The 22,172-nt window shown below is 39.0% G+C and overlaps 1 protein-coding gene and 1 long non-coding RNA gene across 2 annotated transcripts in view; one reads left to right on the top strand and one right to left on the bottom strand.

Annotated features, from left to right (window-relative positions):
• Positions 1 to 22,172, bottom strand: part of SV2C (synaptic vesicle glycoprotein 2C) — a 249,318-nt gene that overhangs the window by 151,938 nt on the left and 75,208 nt on the right. The window lies entirely within an intron of this gene.
• LOC119471095 lies at positions 9,952 to 16,149 on the top strand. Its single transcript, XR_005200091.1, has 3 exons — positions 9,952 to 10,253; positions 11,693 to 11,843; positions 16,000 to 16,149. It is a non-coding gene; the product is annotated as an uncharacterized LOC119471095 (long non-coding RNA).

Genomic DNA, 22,172 nt, shown 5'->3' with positions numbered 1-22,172 from the left:
AAAAAAAAAAAAAAAAGTTGGTGGGTTCTCACAAGATCTGGTCATTTAAAAGTATGTGGCACCTTCCCCTACACTCTCCTGTTTTCACCATGTGACATGCCTGCTCCCCACCTCACCTTCTACCATGACTGGAAGCTTCCTGAGGCCTCCTCAGAAACAGATGCCATTCTGCTTCCTCCACAGCCTGCAGCATCAAGAAGCAATTGACCCTTTCTTTACAAATTACTCACTCGAGTATTTCTATGCCGCAAAGCAAGAATAACCTAACACAAGGAGGGAGAAGGGCTAGCAGGACTAGGGCAGGTCACTGAGTCTCCTGAAGTGCCTGGAGCACAACATTTAAGGAGGCTTCACTCTCAGGTGCTGCCTCTGCATTTGCACAACTCTGAGAGTGAGCGCTTCCTTTCGTCTTGCACCCCAGGCACCTCGCTCTCCTCTAGTCCTGACCCTGGAAAAAAGACCAGCTGAAGGAACATCCCTGAGCAGATAATTCCAGTAGGCCAGGGAATAAATGATGGCCACCTGGTAAGGCTGGGAAAAGAGAGCAGGCTTGGAGAAGAGAGAAAAGGCTGGAAGTATTTTAAGTTATCAGAGTTCATAGCTGTTGTAAACTGACAGGTAAGGCAAGGAAGAGCTGAAGTCCACATTAAGGATTCCAGTCTGGGATAGGTTATAACAAAATTGATAAAGAAAGGAAATACAAGAGGCGGGTAGGCCTGGGGGGGCATGTCTTAAATAAATGGGGAAGATGTTCACATCGGAAACCCTCTTCTACTCTAGGCGAACAAGGCAGGATAGGGCAGAGCAGGCAACACATGCAAAATCAGTACAGCTGACCATCAGGAAATGCTTCATGAGCTTCAAAAAATAAAAACCAAGAAGAATATGAACAATGAGAGGATAAGTGGAATGGCATTTTTGCTTCCTTTTAGGACTACACAACAGTCCTGAAGAAAGTCTAAGGTAGGAAGCATGAATAGGAGGCATGGGAAGGCTGGAAACGTTGGGAGGGTAGGTGTCTGGTGGGCGTGTGTGGAGAAGTAGAATTAGGCTGGATGAATAAGAGAAGACTCCTAAATATCAAAGCAAAACCATTTAAATTGCTTATACAGACAATGGGGAGTCATTTATGGGTTCCTGGGTAAGGAAGGAAAGCAATCAAAGCCTGAAATGGTTTGGCTCTGTGTCCCCACCCAAATCTCATGTTGAATTGTAATCCCCACATTTTGAAGGTGGGGCCTGGTGGGAAACAGTTGAATCATGGGGGTGGTTTCTAATGGTTTAGCTCCATCCGCCTAGTGCGGTCTCCCGATAGAGTTCTCACGAGACCTGATGGTTTAAAGGTGCAGCACATCCCCCCTTCCCTCTCTCGGACTCACCATGGTAAGACATGCTTCCCCTTCACCTTCTACCAAGACTGTAAATTTCCCGAGGCCTCCGACCCATGCTTGTGAAACTAGGAGTCAGTTAAACCTCTTTTCTTCATAGACTACCCAGTCTCTAGTAGTTCTTTATAGCAGTGTCAAACAGACTAATAGAAAGCCCGAGTGTTAAAAGATGAAGGCATGGTAGAGCAGGACTGGCAGACCTTCTGTAAAAGGCCAGTGGGTAAATATCTGAGACTCTGTGGCCACAAGGACTCACTGCAGTGACTCAGCTCTGCTGTTGCAGCATGGAACCAGCCCCAGACAATATGGAAACAGATGGGTGTGGCTGTGTTCATACCAACCTTTATCTACAAAATCAGGCAGAGGGTGGGATCCTGGGCTGTGGGCTGTCATTTGTAGGCCCCTGCTTTAGAGGAAGCATTTGCCTGAGGATGGGTGGGTTTAATTGAACAGGTAGCATGGATGGCTGAGAGGCAATGGAAAGCGTCACACCCAGGCTGGGGTGAGGAAAGGAAGAAATATACTTGGGAGGTAGGGCACAGCAGGGCAGTTGAGAGCCTTGCGAGATGTGATTTCCCTGCGAGAATAAGTGAAAGGATATGACCCAGGCTCAAAGGATATGACCAAGAATAAGTGAAAGAGTCAATCCTTAAGGACAGTGACACTTAGAGGGCAAGAAGGAAAAGAAGTCAGATATAAGGAAGTGTAGACAAGGAAATAAGAAGGGTCTGGATAGAGCAGAGAAGACCTCAGAAGAAAAACTGAAGAGGAAAGGCTGCTCAACAGTGCCCACAGCATGGGAGCTCAGGAAAGAAAGACCTTCGGGCTCGTCCTGGAAGAAGGGCTAGGTTGAAGGGGCAGTTTCAGGCCAGGAGGAATGACGAAGGCAGAGAACAGGAGATGAAAGTAGAGGGGGCGGTGAGAGAAGGGAGGCCGGGGACGTAGCTAAGTACAACTGCAATTCAGAGGAGCAAGAGGGCACCACGTCACTGGACTGAAAGGAACTGGAACAAATGCATCAGCACAGGATATCAGTGAAGACAGAAGAAAAGCATCAAGCATATTTATACAGACATGATTGCAACCAGAGCCACAGACATAGCAGACCACGGCAAAGGGCTTATGCTATCGGAAGAGTGGGCTATTTTGGAAGAGAAGTGCTATCATGTGTCTTGTCAGAAAATGCATGAAAAACAGACTTATGAGAAATATATTAATTTTCTTAAATTTAAGCGTAACTACAATAAAAGGGTTTTTTCAGAAGAGTCTCCTTTATATTAATATCAGCACAGTGAATAAACAAAGCATAAAAATCTAAAAGGAACTGGTATTTTAGAGGAACAGAACAAATAAACAATCTTTGATCTATGTTCATATTAGATCTTCTGATATTTTACAGCAACAGAGAGGCCTAGAGGGGCAAGGACACTCGCCGCTTCAGTCCGGGCATTTCTAGTTGCCAGGAACATGATTGCGTATGGCAGGAAAACAAGTCTGAAAATGAACTCAAAGATCACACAGCACTTGATCAACATTAATAGGAAAATAATTGCACAAGCCTCCAAGATCCCTCTCTTATCAAAACCCCATCTCTACTAAACAATATAAAAATTAGCTGGGCATGGTGGCAGATGCCTGTAATCCCAGCTACTCAGGAGGCTGAGGCAGGAGAATCACTTGAATCTAGGAGGCAGAGGTTGCAGTGAGCTGAGATTGTGCCATTGCACAACAGCCTGAGAGACAGAGCAAAGCTTCATCTCAAAAAAAAAATGTTTTTTTTTTTTTTCTGTTGTTTTTAAAGTTCAAATGGCAGATATCAAAACAATCAGACTGGATCATAATAGATTGCAGTAAATGTCTAAAGAGAAAATCCAGCAGGCCATTACCAATACTCCTATGTGACCTTTTGTTTCCCAAAACAAGCAGACACCTAAGTTGTCAGCCCAGAGCAGTGAGTGAATAAATACGGGATCTACCTTGTGCTAATGGATGTGCTGGCAAAGTTGAGGTGAATTCAGGGCAGCACTTCCTGACACTTGAGATTTATTTTGTCATTAGTGATGAGGCATTACATGAGGGCTCCTCAATCCCAAACTGTCAGAAGCACACTTAGGCATTTTAGGAAAGGTCATCCAGATATTCAGGTGCTGACCCAGAGTACTGAAGCTGCTACTCAGTAGCTGATTCTTTTTATTATGACTATTAATGATTTATGTCTAGAATGCGCAGTCAGCCATCTGCTTCTTAGAGAAAAATTTTTGAGAGTAAGAAAAAAGTAGGAATTTTAATTCATTATTATACTATGGCTCAAAAACAAGCAAAAAACAATGCTGAATCCATTTTGTTTTCTGCTCTGAAACCTAAGATAAGGCATGTTAAAAACCAGTGCACCCCAGAACCCCTAAATGGCCCCGAAGCACACCACATTCATTCATTCATTCTTATCCATGAACCCTTATTCAATTAATCATACAAGTGACATGCTCCTCCTGCCTTTCATCCAAATCCTGTACCTTAAATCTTCACCTTCACATTCTTGGTGAAGATACCCTGACTACTCTAGTTGGCATGGGTAACTCCTATATACTCTCACCCACATTCTAACTTGCATTATTTGTCAGCATTTCATAAACATCAGTCTTATCTCTATAATTAATTTTCAATTTGACTCCTGGCAGGAACTATGTATTATGGAGTCCTGTTCTGAAACTCCATGAGACTACACTGTTCTAGGCACATTTTACAAATCAGTAAAACCTCGGTAATATAGGAGGTTGAACTTAAACCACAGTCCTCCTCACATACATCTAGGCAATTGACAGAACTAACTAAAAAATGAAATTCTGACCATAAAATATTGAGTGTCTCAAAAAAGCATAAGTGGCGTACTTGAGACATTTTGTCCAGAAGAATAATTCCCAAATGCAACCTACAAAAACAGGCAGGCTCTATGAGAAACTTTCCACCAGCCTACAGTTAAATGAGAAAAACAAGAAAATTGATATGTCTTTTTCATAAAGATAAATTTATTCAATTTAGAAAAGGTCCTTTAAGAACATGTCTTTCCTATTATTTTGATGTGAACATGCCTTGTGTTTTATAAAATGATAGTGAGTACAAGGAGTGTGCATGTTATTGCAATCATTATTTTTAAATGCTCTTCCTTAGTAAAATAAAAGATTGGCTTCCCTCTGCCAATCTTCTTTTTCTTTTTTTTTTCTTTGAGATAGAGTCTTTCTCTGTTGCCCAGGCTAGAGTGCAATGGCACCATCTTGGCTCACTGCAACTTCTGCCTCCCAGGTTCAAGTGATTCTCCTGCCTCAGCTGTCCAAGTAGCTGTGATTACAGGTGCCCTCCATGACGCCCAGCTAATCTTTGTGTTTTTAGTAGAGACGGGGTTTCTCCAGGTTGGCCAGGCTGGTCTCAAACTCCTGACCTCAAGTGATCCACCCACCTCAGCCTCCCAACCTCATTCTTTGTTTTAAAGTTAAAATTAAAAATCCAAAAGACTGGGAGCCACTGCTATAAAACTCCAAACAGTGGGACTGGTGGGAACAATACTTTGGAAATACTACACTCTGAAAATGAAAAAAAATTATTCTAACATAGAATAGAGAAGTCTCCTGTGTGCATGTTTGATGACCATACAACATAGCTACAAATTCTGTGATGCTTTTCTCATGAAAAGGTGAAGTCTATGTTGCCTCTCCTTGATTCTGGGTAACTGCTTGAATGAATAGCATACGACAGAAGTGATGCTATGTGACTTCCAAGATTAGGTAATAAGAGACCATGCAGCTTCCTCCTTGTCTACCATAGCACTTGCTTTTGGAGCCCCAAGCCCTCATCTGTACATCTAACTACCCTGACACTGACATGCTGAAGAGGTCACAGGTAGGTGCTCTCCTGACTGTCCCAGCTGGGCCCAAAATGCATGAAAAACAGACTTATGAGAAATGTATTAATCTTCGTAAGTTTAATCATAACTAATAACAATGAAAGGGTTTTTTTTTTCAGAGAAATCTCCTTTATAACAGCACAATGAACAAACAAAGCATAAAAATCTAAGAGGAACTGCTATGTTAGAGGAACAGCACAAGAAAACAATCTTTCAGTCATCCGTGTCCAGCTGTCAGTCATCTTAGAACCTCCAGCAAAACACCACTAAATCACTAAGAACAGAAGAATCACCTAGTCAAGGCTTGTCCAATTTCCAGATTCACACAGAGGAGTGTGAGATACAATAAAATGGCTATTGTTTAAAGCTACTAAGATTTTGGGTAGTTGGTGCACAATAACACTTATCTGGAATAGCATGTAGTAGTTCCCCATTATCTGTGGTTTTACTTTCAATGGTTTCAGTTATTCATAGCCAGCCAGGGTCTAAAAATATTTAGATATTCTGAGAGACAGAAAGACCACATTTAAATAACTTTTATTACAGTATAGTGTTATAATTGTTCTAGTTTATTATCTCTTATTGTTATCAATATCCTACTATGCTGAATTTGTAAGTTGAACTTTATCATGGGTACATAGATATTGAAAAAACATGTTACATATAGGGGTTGGTACTATCTGTGATTGTGGGCATCACTAGGGGGTCCTGGAACATATAAAGGTAGGCCACTGTGCTTCCCAAAACACTTCTGAAAACATGTCATTCACTGGGATACCCAGACTATAAGAAATAGAGCACACAGCATTAAGAATCATATATTTACATATATATATGTATAAGTGTGTGTGTGTGTGTGTGTATATATATATATATATATATATATATGTGTGTGTGTGTGTGTGTATATATATATATATATATATATATATGTATCCTTCTCTACTTTGAGTTTTAAAGATCAAAATGGTTTAATTGCTACTGTTTCTTTCAATACTGCAAATCATTTCAAAATATCATCAAAAGCAACCTCATTCTACTTTTTCCCTATAATTCCAGCCATCAACTAAACAGTGAGTGGGTGTTAGAAAGTTTTCCATCCCGCTCCTGTCAAGTCTTCTCCAGACAATCCCAGGAAAGATGTTTTTCCTTTTTGTTTTGTTTTAATGAATAGATTTTAAAAGTAGGAGAAAAATAGGAATTAAATAAATGGGGACAAGGATTGAGGCAGAGGGTGTTTTCGCATGGTGATAGTGGGTGATTTGGCTTTAAGATGGGAAACTTGATCATCATGCAAGGAGCAGAAATGTGTAGAGAGCACTTTCTCCCCAATAAAAATACATTAATTAGCTCCTAGAGGGAAGAGCACAAGGATATAAATTCTGTGTGTTCTGGAGCATGTCACCTACAATGTGGCTGATTAATAAAGCTCTGAGACAGGATGAAACAAAACTGCAGCTCTTCTTAGAAAACTGGGTAGCAGATTCACTACCATGGTTTTCTATTTGCACAACCATTCTCCCCCAAACTGAGAACCTCCAGGCCCCTTCCTATTTTTCCCATCAGTAATCACTTAAATCTTGAACATTTAACTCTCAAAGCCCAACTCAGACTGAACTTTGGCTCCCTGTGTGTGTGTTGGGGTGGGTGAGGGAGAACACCATGCACACAAGGTTGTCACAAATAATGAATTGCTCCTGGGAGCCTAGCTGGAGCCTCACAGCTGTGTGTGCAGATAAGCAGAGCAGTGTGGAGGCTAGGGATCACAGGGCTTTGTGCTACCTTCACTTTCTCATAGACGTTCGGATGATGGTGTCACCATCTGCAACCTGACCCTTCCTCACAGAGAGATGCTGACAGAGAGTGCGGTGGGGCTGTCAGACAGCTCTGACAGGGCTGGACTCGTGCCTTTATTACTGATTCCAATCCAGCTCTCAGGGACCAACATGCTCACTTTCCTGAACAGACTCTGACTCGTTAAACCCTTGGGTTGTATGTTTAGCTTTTATTTCGAAACTTCCCATTTCAGTTGTTGGAAATAAACTGCATGTGATTTTCTAGATCTTACATCTTAACTGCTTAGCAATTTAACATACAGTTGTAAATGATAATTTTTCTAAGGTCCACTGCCCTCAGGATTCGTGTTAAGACTATCTCATCAGCACATCAAACTGCAAACAGGAAGTTGTCTAGGATATGGGGGAAATTTTAGCACCATGTCACTCTTCTGTGTTAGATCCAATTTTCTCTCTGCACTTCAACAATGATGACTGTAACTAAAATCTAAACATTCACTGTTAAATTCTGTGTCCATTTTCCCTTTTAGTTAAAACTATATATATATCTCCCTACTTTAAAGGATAAATTCCCTTTTTAATTGAATTATACCTAGTCCCTGGGCCATTTGAGTAAAATCTAGTCATGGTCAGTTTTCCTTTTCTTTTAAAGAGCGATTCACTTCGTTTCACGTTCTACCTGTCTTGGCAAACTCTAGCCTCCAGGGGGAGCCAAAGACTCCCCCATATTTCACCCAGCAAAGAAGAGCTCTGATTCTGTGAAGGCCAACTGGGAGCTGGAGACTTAAACACCAGGCCAAGTTTAGGGGTGGGGAAATGACCTCTTCATTTGGGTCATCTCTTTTCCATGTAGTGTTTTTTTTTGGCATCTCTCACCATGCCCCTTTCCTTCCCTTTTCCTTCTCCTGCCACTCTCAAGAACTGTGAGGGGTCTGAGATTTCACCTTATTTGAATTTTAGTAAGTTTGCCCACCAGGTTCACAGGTGCCAGAAGATTCTTGGCTCTGAGACTTTACCACTCACAGCAACAGCAGCAGCAAGGGTATTAGCACTCGTACTGACCAAGAGGGCATGAAGCAGGAGCCAAAGCCTGCCTCCAGCATCGGTGTTGGGCTAGATGAACAAGAGGACCCTCACGTATCAGGATAGGAGACTACGTCCACACTTGGAGACATATTCTTAGCTACTAACAAAGAGTGTGCGGGTCTAAGGTCCACAAATAATGCTTTCATGCAGCGTATGAGCTAAGCATTCTTTTTCACAGTTTTAAAAAAAACTACAGCAAAGAAGAAAATGTGACAGAGACCACAGTTGCCCTGAAAAGTTTGAAGTATTCACTATCTGGGCCTTCATAGACAAGCTTGGTGATTCCTGGGCTACAGCATCCTCTGTGCTTAAGGCCTGAGCGGGGAGTGAGAGTGCCATGGCAAAGAAGATTCAGGATGTCTCTTTCTTGCTTTGTCAGAGACACAAATTGCAGGCCTGATGGGAACAAGTACATTACGAGATTGTCTTGCTCTTTCATTATTCATCCCCACTCCAACATAAACACCAGAGCTAGGTGGATTTCATAAAATAGGGTTGAGCTGATGACTGGTTGTCAACATTTTTTTGGACCAATATCTTTCTTGTGTAGTTTGATTTCTAATAGCTGCCACCCAGCCCTCTAGAAGACATCTCTGACCCTCTTTGAGGAAACCACTTTTTTACTACCAGATGCAGTCTTTCTCCACAAATTGACACCAGTATTCCACTAACATGGTTTCCACAGCCGGCCAAATGATCTGGCTACCTAGCAAGCTGATTCCTTGAGGGCTGCCTTTCTCAAGTCCCTCAAATTCCGTGTGCTAGTGTTGCCGGGACTGGTTTTCAGGCAGCTTCAGCAGTGTCTGTGAGCTTCTTTAATGGGTTCAATGTGAAGAAACTAGTTAAGAGCATTATGACTGCCAGCCTTTGGCTGACGCAGGATTTACCCCAGCCTTTGTTAATCAGGGAAGTTTTGATGCAGTTGGTGGATTCCCCTGGTGCTACTGAGACACATATTAGTTTTATGCTATCTTCTTTGATCCAGTAGTCCCATCAGCTTTAGAAACAAAATCCTAGCTGACAAGTCTGAGATAAAATACGCCTACTTATGCCTTTGTAATACCCTTAATTCCTAGTTTTTCACCACTCTGCCCCCTACAACTAAGAGGGTTCCTGTGAATATTACATCACGTCTAGATGCTATGCACAGTGCACTAGTCATACAGATCTGAGCCCATCTCGCCACATCAGTAAATGGGAATGACAGCCATCATATTGCCACAGTGATTCTGGAAATTGCAGTGCTTCTAAATGGAGTGTCCAGCCAGACCTCACCGACTGCTATCCATCCTGGGTTCCTGGATTTATTCATTTCCAGCACATATTCAGAACTTTCCTCCAAAGTGTTTGAGGGGACAATTGTTCATTCTTCTACTTTGTTCAATAAAATGTATTTTATGCTTTTGTTTCATTTTATTTTTCTTTCATGCCCAGAGCAGTAGAACTGCCTGACTCAGGAACCCAGATAAGTCAGCAATACTTTAAATAACAGTTCACTAATTAATAGTGAAAAACACGGGAGGCCCCCTAGAACACTGACTTCGGCTGCATTAGCACCAAATGAGTTCCCCAGGATGCATATCATGCCAGAAGAATCAGTAAGCAATGGTGTCTACAGGGTAGGCTTTGAGAGCAACTCAAGTGCAGGGCAGGGATTTTCTCTTTGGGATTAAAAGTGTCACTGGCACTGCCTTGGAACATGACGTCAGAAATACTGAAACTCCCACAGCCTACATATTTTCTCAAAAGGGAGGTGGTTTTCTATTTTATGAGAAAAGCTGGTAAGAACACAGTAGAATGTAATTTAAGAGAGAAAAGTAAGGGCTGACTAAAAAGGGAAGATATATTCACCCCAGGGCATGGTGAAAGCAAAATGAATGGAGAGAGAGAAAAGGCCCAGGAAATGCAGCGAGGCCTGGAGTCAACGTCTCGTGGCATTTGGTCAAAGATCACCATCCCTCCTTCAGGCTATCATCTCCAAAAGGAGATTCCGAATTTTATGAGTACATTTTCTGCTTCTGTTTTGGCCAACATGATTAAAGGTGGTAAAGGAGTTCCACATATGATTATCTGACTGGATCCAAGGTAAGGAAGGGTCCAGGGTGAGTCATCCTGGTGGGCAAGGGTGGGGGCAGTTTCTGTAATTGAGCAAGCACCGGGTTGAGTCATCTAAAGTAGGGAGCGTCAGACGGGGCACGGGATGCAGTCCCAGAGGTCAGGGAAGGCCAGCGAGGGCTGCACTGGCAGAAGGAACCATCCAGTGAAAGATAGTCCCGCCCTCCCCATGCAGGACAGGGGAGGAGATACGACAGGGCTGGAGTAGGTACCTCGGGGCCACGGACTCTGACTCTGTCTACAAGAAGGCAGTAGCTTGTGTTGAGGGTCAAGAAGCCTGAGGGTGTTTGGAGACTTGTGTATTTATACAGGAAACTCAAGGACCATTCTATCAAGATGTCCTAACCAGGATTTACAAACGACTGGATTTCATTGCAAGGAAGAAGAAAGCAATTAGAAGCTTTATCGATGAATGTGGATTCCATGAATTTTGTTTCTAGATTAGAAGCTGTTTCTCTGCCCCACATACTGAGCTCCTGCCTTTCTTGTATTATTTTAGGACAAAAAAGGGCAAGATGTGCCTCTTCTAGATTGGGATTAAAAACAAAAAGCCTCAGTAAAACTCAGCTGATAAAGATCTGGATTCAGGTTCTTGGGTCTGAAGACTCAATGGAGCCACACTGCATGGCTTCCTATCCAGCCTCTGACACTTGCTGGCCATATGACCTTGGATGAACCAACTCACCTCTCTCAACATCATTTTAATCAGTTGTAAAATCAAGATAATAACAGTCCCTTCTTCCTAGAGTTCTTATGAAAATAAAATGAATGAACTCTTATAAAGTGCTTAGAATTGTACCTGGCACACAGTAAAACCTATGTAACTATTTGCCACGATTATTATCCCAGCTTTCCGCATTTGTACAGACAAGCTAATGCTGTCCACTGCTAGGTCACAAAAATAACAGGAGTGCACACACTCAACTCTGAGTCATGGCAGGTTGGAGCTTTACCCCTCACACTAATCAATCATGTTCAAGGCTATTGAGACACAAAGACAAGGAAGATACATAGCTGGAGGGGATGTGAGAAACTGAGTCACACTACTCATTTTACAGATGAGAAAACTAAAACTTAAACTTGCTATATCTCAAAGTTAATTTATTAATAGAACAAGAAATAGAATTTAGTAAAGTGAATTTCCCAGTGTCTGAAGGTGTAACTCACATATTAAAATCAGGTGCCTGCTAGGTCAATGCTACCATTATTTATTATCAGCCTGGTCTATTCTCCTTTCCAGTAGCGTGACAGAATGTGAAAATGTCTTGAACTCTGCAGATCACTATATAATTATGTCAGGGTGGGCTAAGAGTGGGGCACAACCATGATGCAAACCACGATATAGTAAAATCGGCACAGCCTGTCTTCCTTTAAGTGCTCTAATTCTTCTTCACCCATGTCAAGTGTAGAAGAGACCTCTTGCCTCATGAAACCCCACACCCAACCATCCTTTCTGAAGAGAAGAGAGCTTTACACTGGCAAACTTGACCCTGAACACTGGATTCTATCAATGGAAAAACATCTCTGCTGTTGAGAGCTTGGCCTGTGGTGTTGAATGAGGTTTGTGGATACTTAAAGAAGGGTTCTGGTGTTAGGCTGAGTAATCCAAATTATTTCTGTAAAGCTTTGTGGAAGGAGTAAAAATGATGGGTTACACATAGCTGCATTCAGAAACTGGAAGGGGAGGGGAAGATTTCTCAATGAAATGTTTTCTGAAGCAGCACTTAATAGATGCCACTGTCTACCAGTTTGATCTTAGCTACTAGATATTTGTGGGACTGCTCCCCATATCAAATTATGACTTCTACAAAGGTAGCTTTTATTTTAATCCCTAGCTCCTAGATATTTGTGGGACTGCTCACCATAATATCAAATGATGACATCTACAAAGGTAGCTTTTATTTTAATTGGTTGCAAGTTCCATTCCTTCTATCCCTTTACAACCAGATCTGGGCTAAGCAAAGATATTTAGCTACCAAATAGGTGTTTGATGGTTCTAATTATAAACTTGGAATCAACAAACCCAGTTTCTACTTCTCTTTCCTTCTTCCCCACCATTAAAAAGCTTTGGAATTTGAGCTAGATCACAGATTCTACTCTGCAGGGTTGTGGAAGATACTGTGTCATTATGTGCTAGGTCAATGCATAGGAATTTCTTTTACTTTAAAAAAATGCATAAAACTTTTGATCACTGGGGTATCTTTCTTTCTATTCTGGGCATAATATTAACATAAGATACTACATGGCAGAAACAGTTTCAGGAAATCCCAAGAGAACAGTGACCCCCAAGGCCTGGGTAGGCCACGGACAGGTGGAGGGAATACTAGGCTATTATTCTCTAACCTCCTCTCTCAACTTTCTTTCTGGGCACCCCTCATTCCAGGCTGGAGTTGATTCTGGGCATGCCTCTGCTGGAGCTCTCACTCTCCTGGTCTGGTTTGGAGTATGGCCTCACCTGTCTCACTCTCAATCTCAATTCAGTTCCTGCTTTCCACTCTGCTCTGTATTGCTGCCTCTCTCCCGGCCCCAATCTTGCCTCGTTTGATTCCAGTTCCTGAATCTACTCAGCTGCTAACGTGATCTTTCTAAATTTGGTCTTAACCTAACAACAAATACACAAACAAGTCCAAGCTCAGTATATATTACTCATACTATTCAAAAGTAAATAGGAACAATTAATACACGTAACAACTGATGAGTGTCAAGGATACTATGCTAAGTTAAAAAAAAAAGCCAATCTCAAAAGGTTTCATACAACATGATTCCATGTCTATAACATTCTTAAAATGAAAAAATTAAAGAGATAGAGAACAGATTAATCATTGCTAAGGATTAGGGTTGAGGACAAGGTATGGCTGTGAAGGATTAACATGAGGGAGTTTCTTTGTGATGATGGAATAGTCTGGACCCTGACTATAGTGGCGAGGTTATATAAATCTATACATGTGATAAAACTTCCTAGAACAACACCATTCCTCCACACACACAGAGAGAAACAACAGTGGATGTTAAAAAAGAAAAAAAAAAAAAGGTGAAATCCAAATAAGGGCTATATTTGAGTTAACAGTATTGTACCAATGTCAATTTCCTGATTTTGACAATGTACTAAGGTTATGTAAGATATTATCACTGGGGGAAGCTGGGTGAAGGGTAACAGGAATGCTGTATTACTGCTGCGACTTCTTATGAGTCTAAAATTGTTTCAAAAAAATACACACACATAAACACACAGACACAAACACAGTCAAGCCTTGCATACCTGTGATTTCTATATCTGTGGACTCAACCAACTGGAGATCAAAAATATATTTTTAAAAAAGGATTACTGCATTTGTACGCAATATGTACAGATATCTTTCTTGTCATTATTCCCCAAACAATACAGTATAACAACTATTTGCAAAGCGTTTACATTTTATTAGGTATTATAAGTAATCTAGAGATGATTTAAAGCATGCAGGAAGATATAGGTGGGTTACTTGCAAATACTATAATATTTTACATAAGGGACTTGAGTATCTGTAGATTTTGTTATCTGCAAAGGTCCTGGAACCAGTGCCCCAATCCCCCACAGATACTGAGGGATTACTATCTACATATGTGTGTGTACACACACACACACACACACACCCCGGTCCTGAGTCCCATCCCCAACAGTAGCACATAACAAGAAAGGACAAATGTGGCAAGCAGAGTCCAATGCACGGCATTCTTAGTGAAAACATTATATGGAATTTAGTGTGAAGTTGAAAAAGCCTTGGCATTAAGAAAACCAAAAGTCCAAAAACCAGCTTAGTCACATAATTTAACTTCAGCTGGCAGAACTCAAACTGTGGGTATATAAAATGGAGACAACAGAAGTTAAACGTGTCACATCACTCAATTCTAGCTGACATTTCCTTTGGCAATTTTTTTCTACCACATAGTTCTTATCCTATTGTGTAGATTGTAAATTTCCTTCTGACACAAATAGCGGTCCCTAACATATATGAGTGTTGCATGGAAAATGATCTTGAGACTATCTGGAAAAGGAACAACGTAATTCTCTAACAATTTATAAGCTTCTGAAAGGTATCAAAAAAGCCAGAGGTATCAAAATAACCTTTAATACTTCTAAATAAGATTATTTAAAAGAAACATGGCATCTTAAGAAAATTGTTCTCATATGACTTGAGTGCTTTAAGAACTTTAAGAAATGAGGTAGTTGATGTTTTTTGCTTGGACTCGACAACTGACTTAAAGCATAAACAATCCCTATCTTTGTCTGTTGAAGGAAGAGCATATATGGGTGAATACCTATCCTCCTAATTTTCAGAAGACAGTAGGGTAAAAGTATTTGTGGCATATCTACTGAGGACGGTAGGAGGCGTATATGCCAGCCAGGAAATTCCGACATCAGGGTCGCCCCTACTGTCCCTAACCCAAGCACTTAGGAGACATTTATCTTTGCATTTGCAGAGGTTCCTTCCATTTGCATGGAGCATGAGTTTACAGAAACTCAAAAAGAATACATCAAAGTTTCTCCTTCTGAGGACAGGGAGGAAAGTGTCAGGTTCAAGGGTGCAAAGAAGATGTTGGCCTTGGAGTAGAACATTTATCACAGGTCTTATTTGGTTTTCATTATGAAAATTCTTAAAATGTTTAATCTGTATGACAAAAAGAAAAAGACCTCAAAGAGGCAAAGGGGGTCTGTCAGTGAGGCTGGAACTGCAGGGCTAACGGAACACCAAGGTGGGGCTGGGGCAGGGTCAGGCCAATGCCACTAGTGAAGGACAGGGCCCCAGTACAGGGGGTTATAAACTAGCTGGTGTGACAATACTCTTCAGACCTCAAACCTGAACCTCTGGTTCACGGGAAAAATCATTAACAAGCAGAGATAATTTATGCAAGCTTAATGAGTAAATATTGATTAGAAGAGAGATTAGCTGGCTGTTATCCCCCATGTACACATTCATTTGTTCATTCAATCATTATTCCACAAACATTTGTTGAGTAATAACTGTGTACCAGGCTTTACAGTGTCAGGAACTGTGCCAAGCACTGGCGACCCAAGGATGAATCAACACAGCGCAAGCACAGAACAGGTCTAATTTGGTTTTCATTATGAAAATTCTTAAAATGTTTAATCTGTGTGAGAAAAAGAAAAAGATCTGAAGGTGAAGGGGATTTGCCAGTGAGGCTGGGACTGTAGGGCTAATGGAACACCAAGGCAGAGCTGGGGCAGGGTCAGGCCCAGGTTTTCTGGGGGCAGTGAATTTTGACACCTATTTGGAGGTGTCCAAGGCAGGCCTCTAAACTAGGTTCCTCTGACTCTGGTTCAGTGAAGTATTAATATGTGCTCCATTACATAAAGGGCTTCATCACAGCCCATTCATTTTGGAAATGTGTATTGATTGTCTCAAGTGAGCATATTAATAACTGAGAAGTCCTGCACTGAAGACATCTAGCATACGTTATTACCTTCCAAGATCCTGTTTGGAAAATCCCGCTCTAAGGACTACAAAGTGGAAAAAGAAGTGCAGGAGCATATCTGTAGTGAAAGAGAGGATCAAGTAAGTCATTTTTCATGTCCCATGAAACATTCCAGGGCCCAATTCGTGTAAGCCAGAAATGTCACTGCCACCGAATTATCTGAAAGGATTTTGTGTGAATGGATGTAGTATTTTTACTAACTTTCTTCTGCCTAAAATACGTAGAGACAGTTCATCTTTCACAGGAGTTCAGCATCACAGACGCTGGAGCTGATAAGACTGTTAGGAAGCATCTGGTACAATTCTTCTACTCAACAGATGAGTCTGGATGAAGCTAATCAGTAACCCAACTCTTAAGAAACCTGGGCTCCCGATTCTCAGCCCAAAGCCATGATGAATAAGTACCTGTCTTCTGTATGCTCCACACAGCACTTCAGTGTGCTGTGGGTGTCATAACAATTACTGTCACTAAATTAAGTTATAATATTTGTAACATCACAACATAAAGATCAGAACAATAACAAAACATTCTGCCATTTCTTTGGAAGCATTCATTGAACATTTCAGGGGGAAAAAAGTATACTAGGGCTAAAGAGTTAACATTGCTTCAGCCTCAAGAATATCATTATCTGACAGGATCCCCTCCCATCACTATGTCACTGAGATTTTTAAAAATATACCTTTGGTGTTGCTATAATCTTATTAACCTACTGGCTCATAGAGCTTATTACTCTGAAAATAGCTTTTTTTTTTTTTCTTCTAAGCCAAACTTATCCAAGAGCATCAGTCTAAAGACTATAAATAGCCCAAGTATAATGATCAGTGACATGAAAATGTAGGTTAAAGCTAATAGAACTGAGTAACAGGTTTAATTTCAAACTGGAGAACTAGGTGATAAGATCCCACCACTTTATTGTTTCTGTCCTGGATTTTATATAATCATTAAAATAGCACTGTTCACAAGGAATGTATACAGTTATACTTGGCCTAACTTTATAAAACAAGCAGTCAATTTCCCAAGCAGCCTTACAATTCTACTCTCTCTTTTAAAAAACATTTTTATTGAGATGTAATTCATGTACAATCTAATTCATCTATTTAAAGGGTAAAATTCAGGGGTTTTTAGTATATTCACAGATATATGCAAGTGCTACAACAATCCATTTTGGAAAACATTTATCAACTCAAAATAAATCTTGTACCTAGGCTGAGTGTGGTGGCTTACACCTGTAATCCTATCATTTTGGGAAGCTGAAGCAGATGGAGCGCTAAAGTCCAGCAATTTAGGACCAGCCTGGGAAACTTGATGAAACCCCATCTCTACCAAAAAAAAAAAAGAAAAAAAAAATTAGCTGGGCATGGTGGCATATGTCTGTAGCCCCAGCTACATTTCACTCCAGCCTGTGCAACAGAGGGAGAAGAAAAAAGAAACCCTGTATCTTGTAACTGCCACCCACCCCCACCCCACCCCATCCTCTCATCTCCCTAATCCCTAAGCAACAAATAATCTACTTTCTGTCTCTATTGCTTTATGTATCCTGGACATTTCGTATAAATGGAATGATATAGTATGTGGTCTTTTGTGGCCAGCTTCCTTCCCCTAGCATAACATTTTCAAGGTTCATCTAAGTTGTAGCATGTATCTGTACTTCATTCCTTTCTATGGCCAAGTAATATCCCACTGTGTACGTATTCCAAATTTTATTTATCTATTCATTAGTTTATGGACATTCAGGTTGTTTTCACCTTTTAGTTCCTATGAATAACATTGCTATAAACATTTTTGTTTTTCTATGGCTTTTCTTTTCATTATTCTTGGGTATGCACCTAAAAAGTGGAATTGCTGGGTCATATGATAACTCTGTGATTACCTGTGAGAAACTGCCAGACTTTTTCCAAAGTGGTCATTTTGGAATTTTACATTCCCACCAGCAGTGTGTGAGTGTTTCAATTTCTCCAAATCCTTGTCAACACTTATAATTATCTGACTTCATGATCCTAGGGGTCATAAAGGGGTATCTTATCTGGTTTCAATTTGCATTTCTTGATGATTAATGATGTCAAGAATCTTCTCATGTGCTTATTGGCCATTTGAAAATATTTCTTAGAGAAATGTCTATTCAAGTTCTTTGCCATTTTAAGTGCGTTGTCTTTTTATTAAATTGTAAGAGCTCTTTATATATTCTGGATATAATTCTTTTATCAGATATATAATTTAGAAATACTTTCTCCCATTCTGTGGGCTTTTTCAGTTTCTTGATAATGTACTCTGAAGCACAAAAAGTTTCAGTTTTGTTGAAGCCCAATTTATTTATACTTTTCTTTACTCACTGAATTTTGGTGTCATATCTAAGATTCATTTGCCGATACTAGTTGTCCTGCATTGGAAAGTCTTGATATTCCTCTTGAAAATCAGTTAACCATAGAGGTTTCTTTCTGGATTCTCAATTCCATTTCACAGATCTGTATGTCTAACTTTGTGCCAGTACCACACAATCTTTATTACTGTTACTTGGTAGTAAGTTTTAGAATTGAGAAGTGTTAAGTGCCTCCTAGTTTGTCCTTCTTTTTTGAGATTGTTTGGCTATTTGGGGTCCCTTTAAATTCCATATGTTTCGATATCCCATGTTAGTTTTGAAATTCTATAATAGCCTATACATTTCTCTAAAGAATCCATCTGGGATTTTGATAGTGATTGCATTAAATCTATAGTTTAAGTTGGGAAGTATTTCCAACTTAGCCTTGTCTTTCAATACATGAATGTCCTTCCATTTATTTAGGTCTTAAAATTTCTTTCAGCAATGTTTTTTTTTTAAATTTTCAAAGTATAAGTTTTATTCTTATTTATTAAAATTATTCCTAAGTATTTTATTTTTTAATATTATTATAAATGGAATTATTTCCTTAATATCATTTTCAGATTGTTCAAAGCTAGTATATATACAATTAATTTTAGTAATTAATTTTGTATCTTGTAGCCTTGCTATTATGGTATGGATTGTGTTCCCCCCAAAAAGATACATTGCAGTTCTAACTCCTACTACCTCAGAATGTGACCTTGTAAGTAGGGTCATTGCAGATGCATTTAGTTAAGGTGAGGTCATACTAGAGCAGGGTGGGCCCTTAATCTAATATGACTGGTGCAATTACAAGAAGAGAACAGAGACATGAAGGACAAAGACAGTCAAATGATGATGAAGGCAGAACCTGGAGTGATGCTACAAACCAGAAAAGGAAAACAAATACCAGACACTAGAAAAGGAAAGGAAGGATTCTACTCAAAGTCTCAAAGGGACTCCCAACACCTTGATTTTGGATTCTAGCCCTGTAACTGTAAAAAAATAGATTTCTGTTGCATTAAGCTACTTAGTTCATGGTACCTTGCTATGGCAACCCCAGGAATCTAATGTACTTGCTGGACTTGTTTACTAGTTTTAATGGTTTTTTAGTGGAGTCCTTGGGATTTTCCATATAAAACATTATGTCATTTGCAAATAGAGTTACTTTCCCTTAGAATGTCTTTATTTCTTTTTCTCTCTTAATTGCCCTTGTTAGACCCTCCAGTAAAATGTTGACTAGAAATGGAAAGAGTGGGCATCTTTGTCTTGTTCCTAATCTTAGAGGAATAGTGTCCACTCTCTTCCAATCAAGTATGATATTACCTGTGAGTTTCTTGTAGATGTCTTACCAGACTGGGCAATTTTCCTATTACTAGTTTTTTGAATGTTTTTACCATGAAAAGGTGTTGAATTTATCAAATGATTTTTCCTCTGTATTGAGATGATCATGAGGTTTTTTTTATTCTATTGATATGACATACTACATTAACTGATTTTTGGATGTTACATCAACAGTGCATTCTTGAGATAAATCCCACCCTACTGTATAATCCTTTTCATACGTTTCTGGATTCAGCTTGCTAGTATTTTGTTAGAACATTTTTCCACGCATAATAAAAAAATATTGGTTTGTAATTTTCCTTCCGTGTGATGTTTTTCACCACTTTTGGTATTAGGGTAATATGATGTTTTTCACCACTTTTGGTATTAGGGTAATACCGGCCTCAAAGAAGGAGATAGAAAGTGTCCCTTCATCTTTTATCTTTTGAAGAATTTGTAAAGAATTGGTATTAATTATTCGCAGTGTTCTGTGAATGTCTCCTAGGTATTGTTGGTTTTTAGTGTCGTTCATGCCTTCTATCTTCTTATTTTTTTCTGCCTAGTTGTTATATCCTTCTGGAAAACTGGGTATTAAAGTCTTCAGCTACCATTGTTGAGCCATCTATTTCTTCCTTCATTTTTGTCAGTTTTTACTTCACACATTTTGGCACACTCTTGTTTACTGAAAATATGTTTATAATTGTTATATTGTCCTAATAGATTGTCTTTTTCATCATTATAAAATGTCCCTCTTTACATTTGGTAACTTCTTTTTAACCTCTATTTTGTCTGATATTAACATAGCCACCCTGGCTGTCTTATAAGGTTGCTGTTTACATGGTATATCTTTTCCTTTCTTTTTACTTTCAGTCTATCTGTATCTTTGAATATGAACTGTGGCTCTGTAGACAGTATACTTAGTTCAGTCTTGCTTTTTGTTTTTAACTAAAGGTTGTTTAATAATCTCTGCCTTTTGGGTAGACTGTTTAATTCAAAAGTATTTAATGTTATTATTGATATAGTAAATTTACATCTACCATTCTACTTTTTGTTTTCTATACCTCTCATGTCTTCTATTCCACCTTTATTGCTTTCTTCTGCATTAAGTGAATATTTTCTAATACAGCATTTAAATTTCTTTAAGGATTTTTTTACTACTTAAAAAAATATTTCCTTAGCGGTTGCTCTAGGCCTTATCAGATACATCTTATCAGAATCAGCTTCAGATTCACACCAATTTTATTCCAGTGGGATATAAAAATGTTACTCCTAGATAGCTCTATTCACTTTTCTCCACTTTTGTGATGTAACTATACTATTACATTTAAAATGTTATAAGCCCAATAGTACATTCTTATTAATATTACATTATATAATTTTATGTCTTTTAAGGAAGCTAACAGAGGAGAACAAATATAAATATATTCATATCTTTTGTTATGTTAACTTTATTTATCATTTGTGAATCTCTTCATTTGTTTTTGTGAATTCGAGTTACCACTAGAGTCAATTTTTTAGCCCAGTATAATATTGCCTTCACCTACCTCCTTTGTGCTGTTATTAGCAAATGTGTTACATTTCTATAAGTAAAAAAGGCTCAACAATAATATATATGGGTATGTGTGTCTATTTGTGTATAGTTTAATGCAATTGCTTTTAAAATCAGTTTAAAAAAACGGAGATGATATATGCATTTATACTGTCTTTTACACATATATATGCTCATTGTTATTTTCTTGAGGATTCAGATTATTGTGGGAAGTTACTTGCTTTTAGACTAAATAACTTTCTTTAGCATTTCTTATAAGACAGATCTGTTAGAAACAAATTATTTCTGTTTTTGTTCACCTGGGGATATCATTATTTTGCTTTTATTATGAAAGACAGCTTTGCTGGATATAAGAGTTTTAGTTAACATTTATTTATATGTTTTGAACCTGGACATCGCTATTTTCTGGCATCCACTATTTCTGAGGAGAAGTCAGGTTATTCTTTGGGTTCCCATATAAGTAGCAAGTCATTTTTCTCTTGCTGCTTTCAAAATTTTCTCCTTGTCTTTGGATTCTTAGCATTTTTACCTTTTTGCGTTTGCTAATCTTCCTTAGAGTTTGTTGAGCTTTCTAGATATGTACATTAATAGTTTATCAATAAATTTGGAAAGTCTGGAAATAATAAAAAGCCATTATTTCTTCAAATATTTTTTCTACTCCTTTCTCTTTTTTTCTCTACTCCCAGTATTCCCATTACATACATGTTGGCACACTCAATGGTGTCTTGCAATTCTCTAAGGCTCTGTTCATTTTTTTTCATTTTTTTTCTCTCTTTTCTTCAGCTTGTAACATCTCTGTCAATCTTTCTTCTAGTTCATTAATTCTTTCATTAGTTCAAATCTACTCTTGAGCCTCTTTGGTTAATTTTTCATTTCAGTTATTATACTTTACAATTCCAAAACGTTCATTTGGTTCTTTTTTAAAAATTTGTATCTCATTTATATTCTCCACCTGATATGACATTACCATAATACCTCCTTTTATGTATTTAATCATGGGTTTCCTTTAGTTCTTTGAATGTATTTAATATGGATACTTTGAAGTCTTTTTCTTTTAAATCCAACACCTGTTTGCTCTCACAGGCAGTATTTATTGCCTAATTTTCCCTGACTCCCACCCCTAATGTATAGCTCATACCTTTTCTGTTTTTTGGCATATTTCACGGTTTTTTTGTTGTTGGAAACTGGACATTTTACATAATATATTATA

This window comes from Cebus imitator, unplaced genomic scaffold (genome assembly GCF_001604975.1).
Source record: "Cebus imitator isolate Cc_AM_T3 unplaced genomic scaffold, Cebus_imitator-1.0 Scaffold50, whole genome shotgun sequence".
Lineage (NCBI taxonomy): Eukaryota > Metazoa > Chordata > Mammalia > Primates > Cebidae > Cebus > Cebus imitator.
This window is presented reverse-complemented; position numbering and strand designations above follow the sequence as displayed.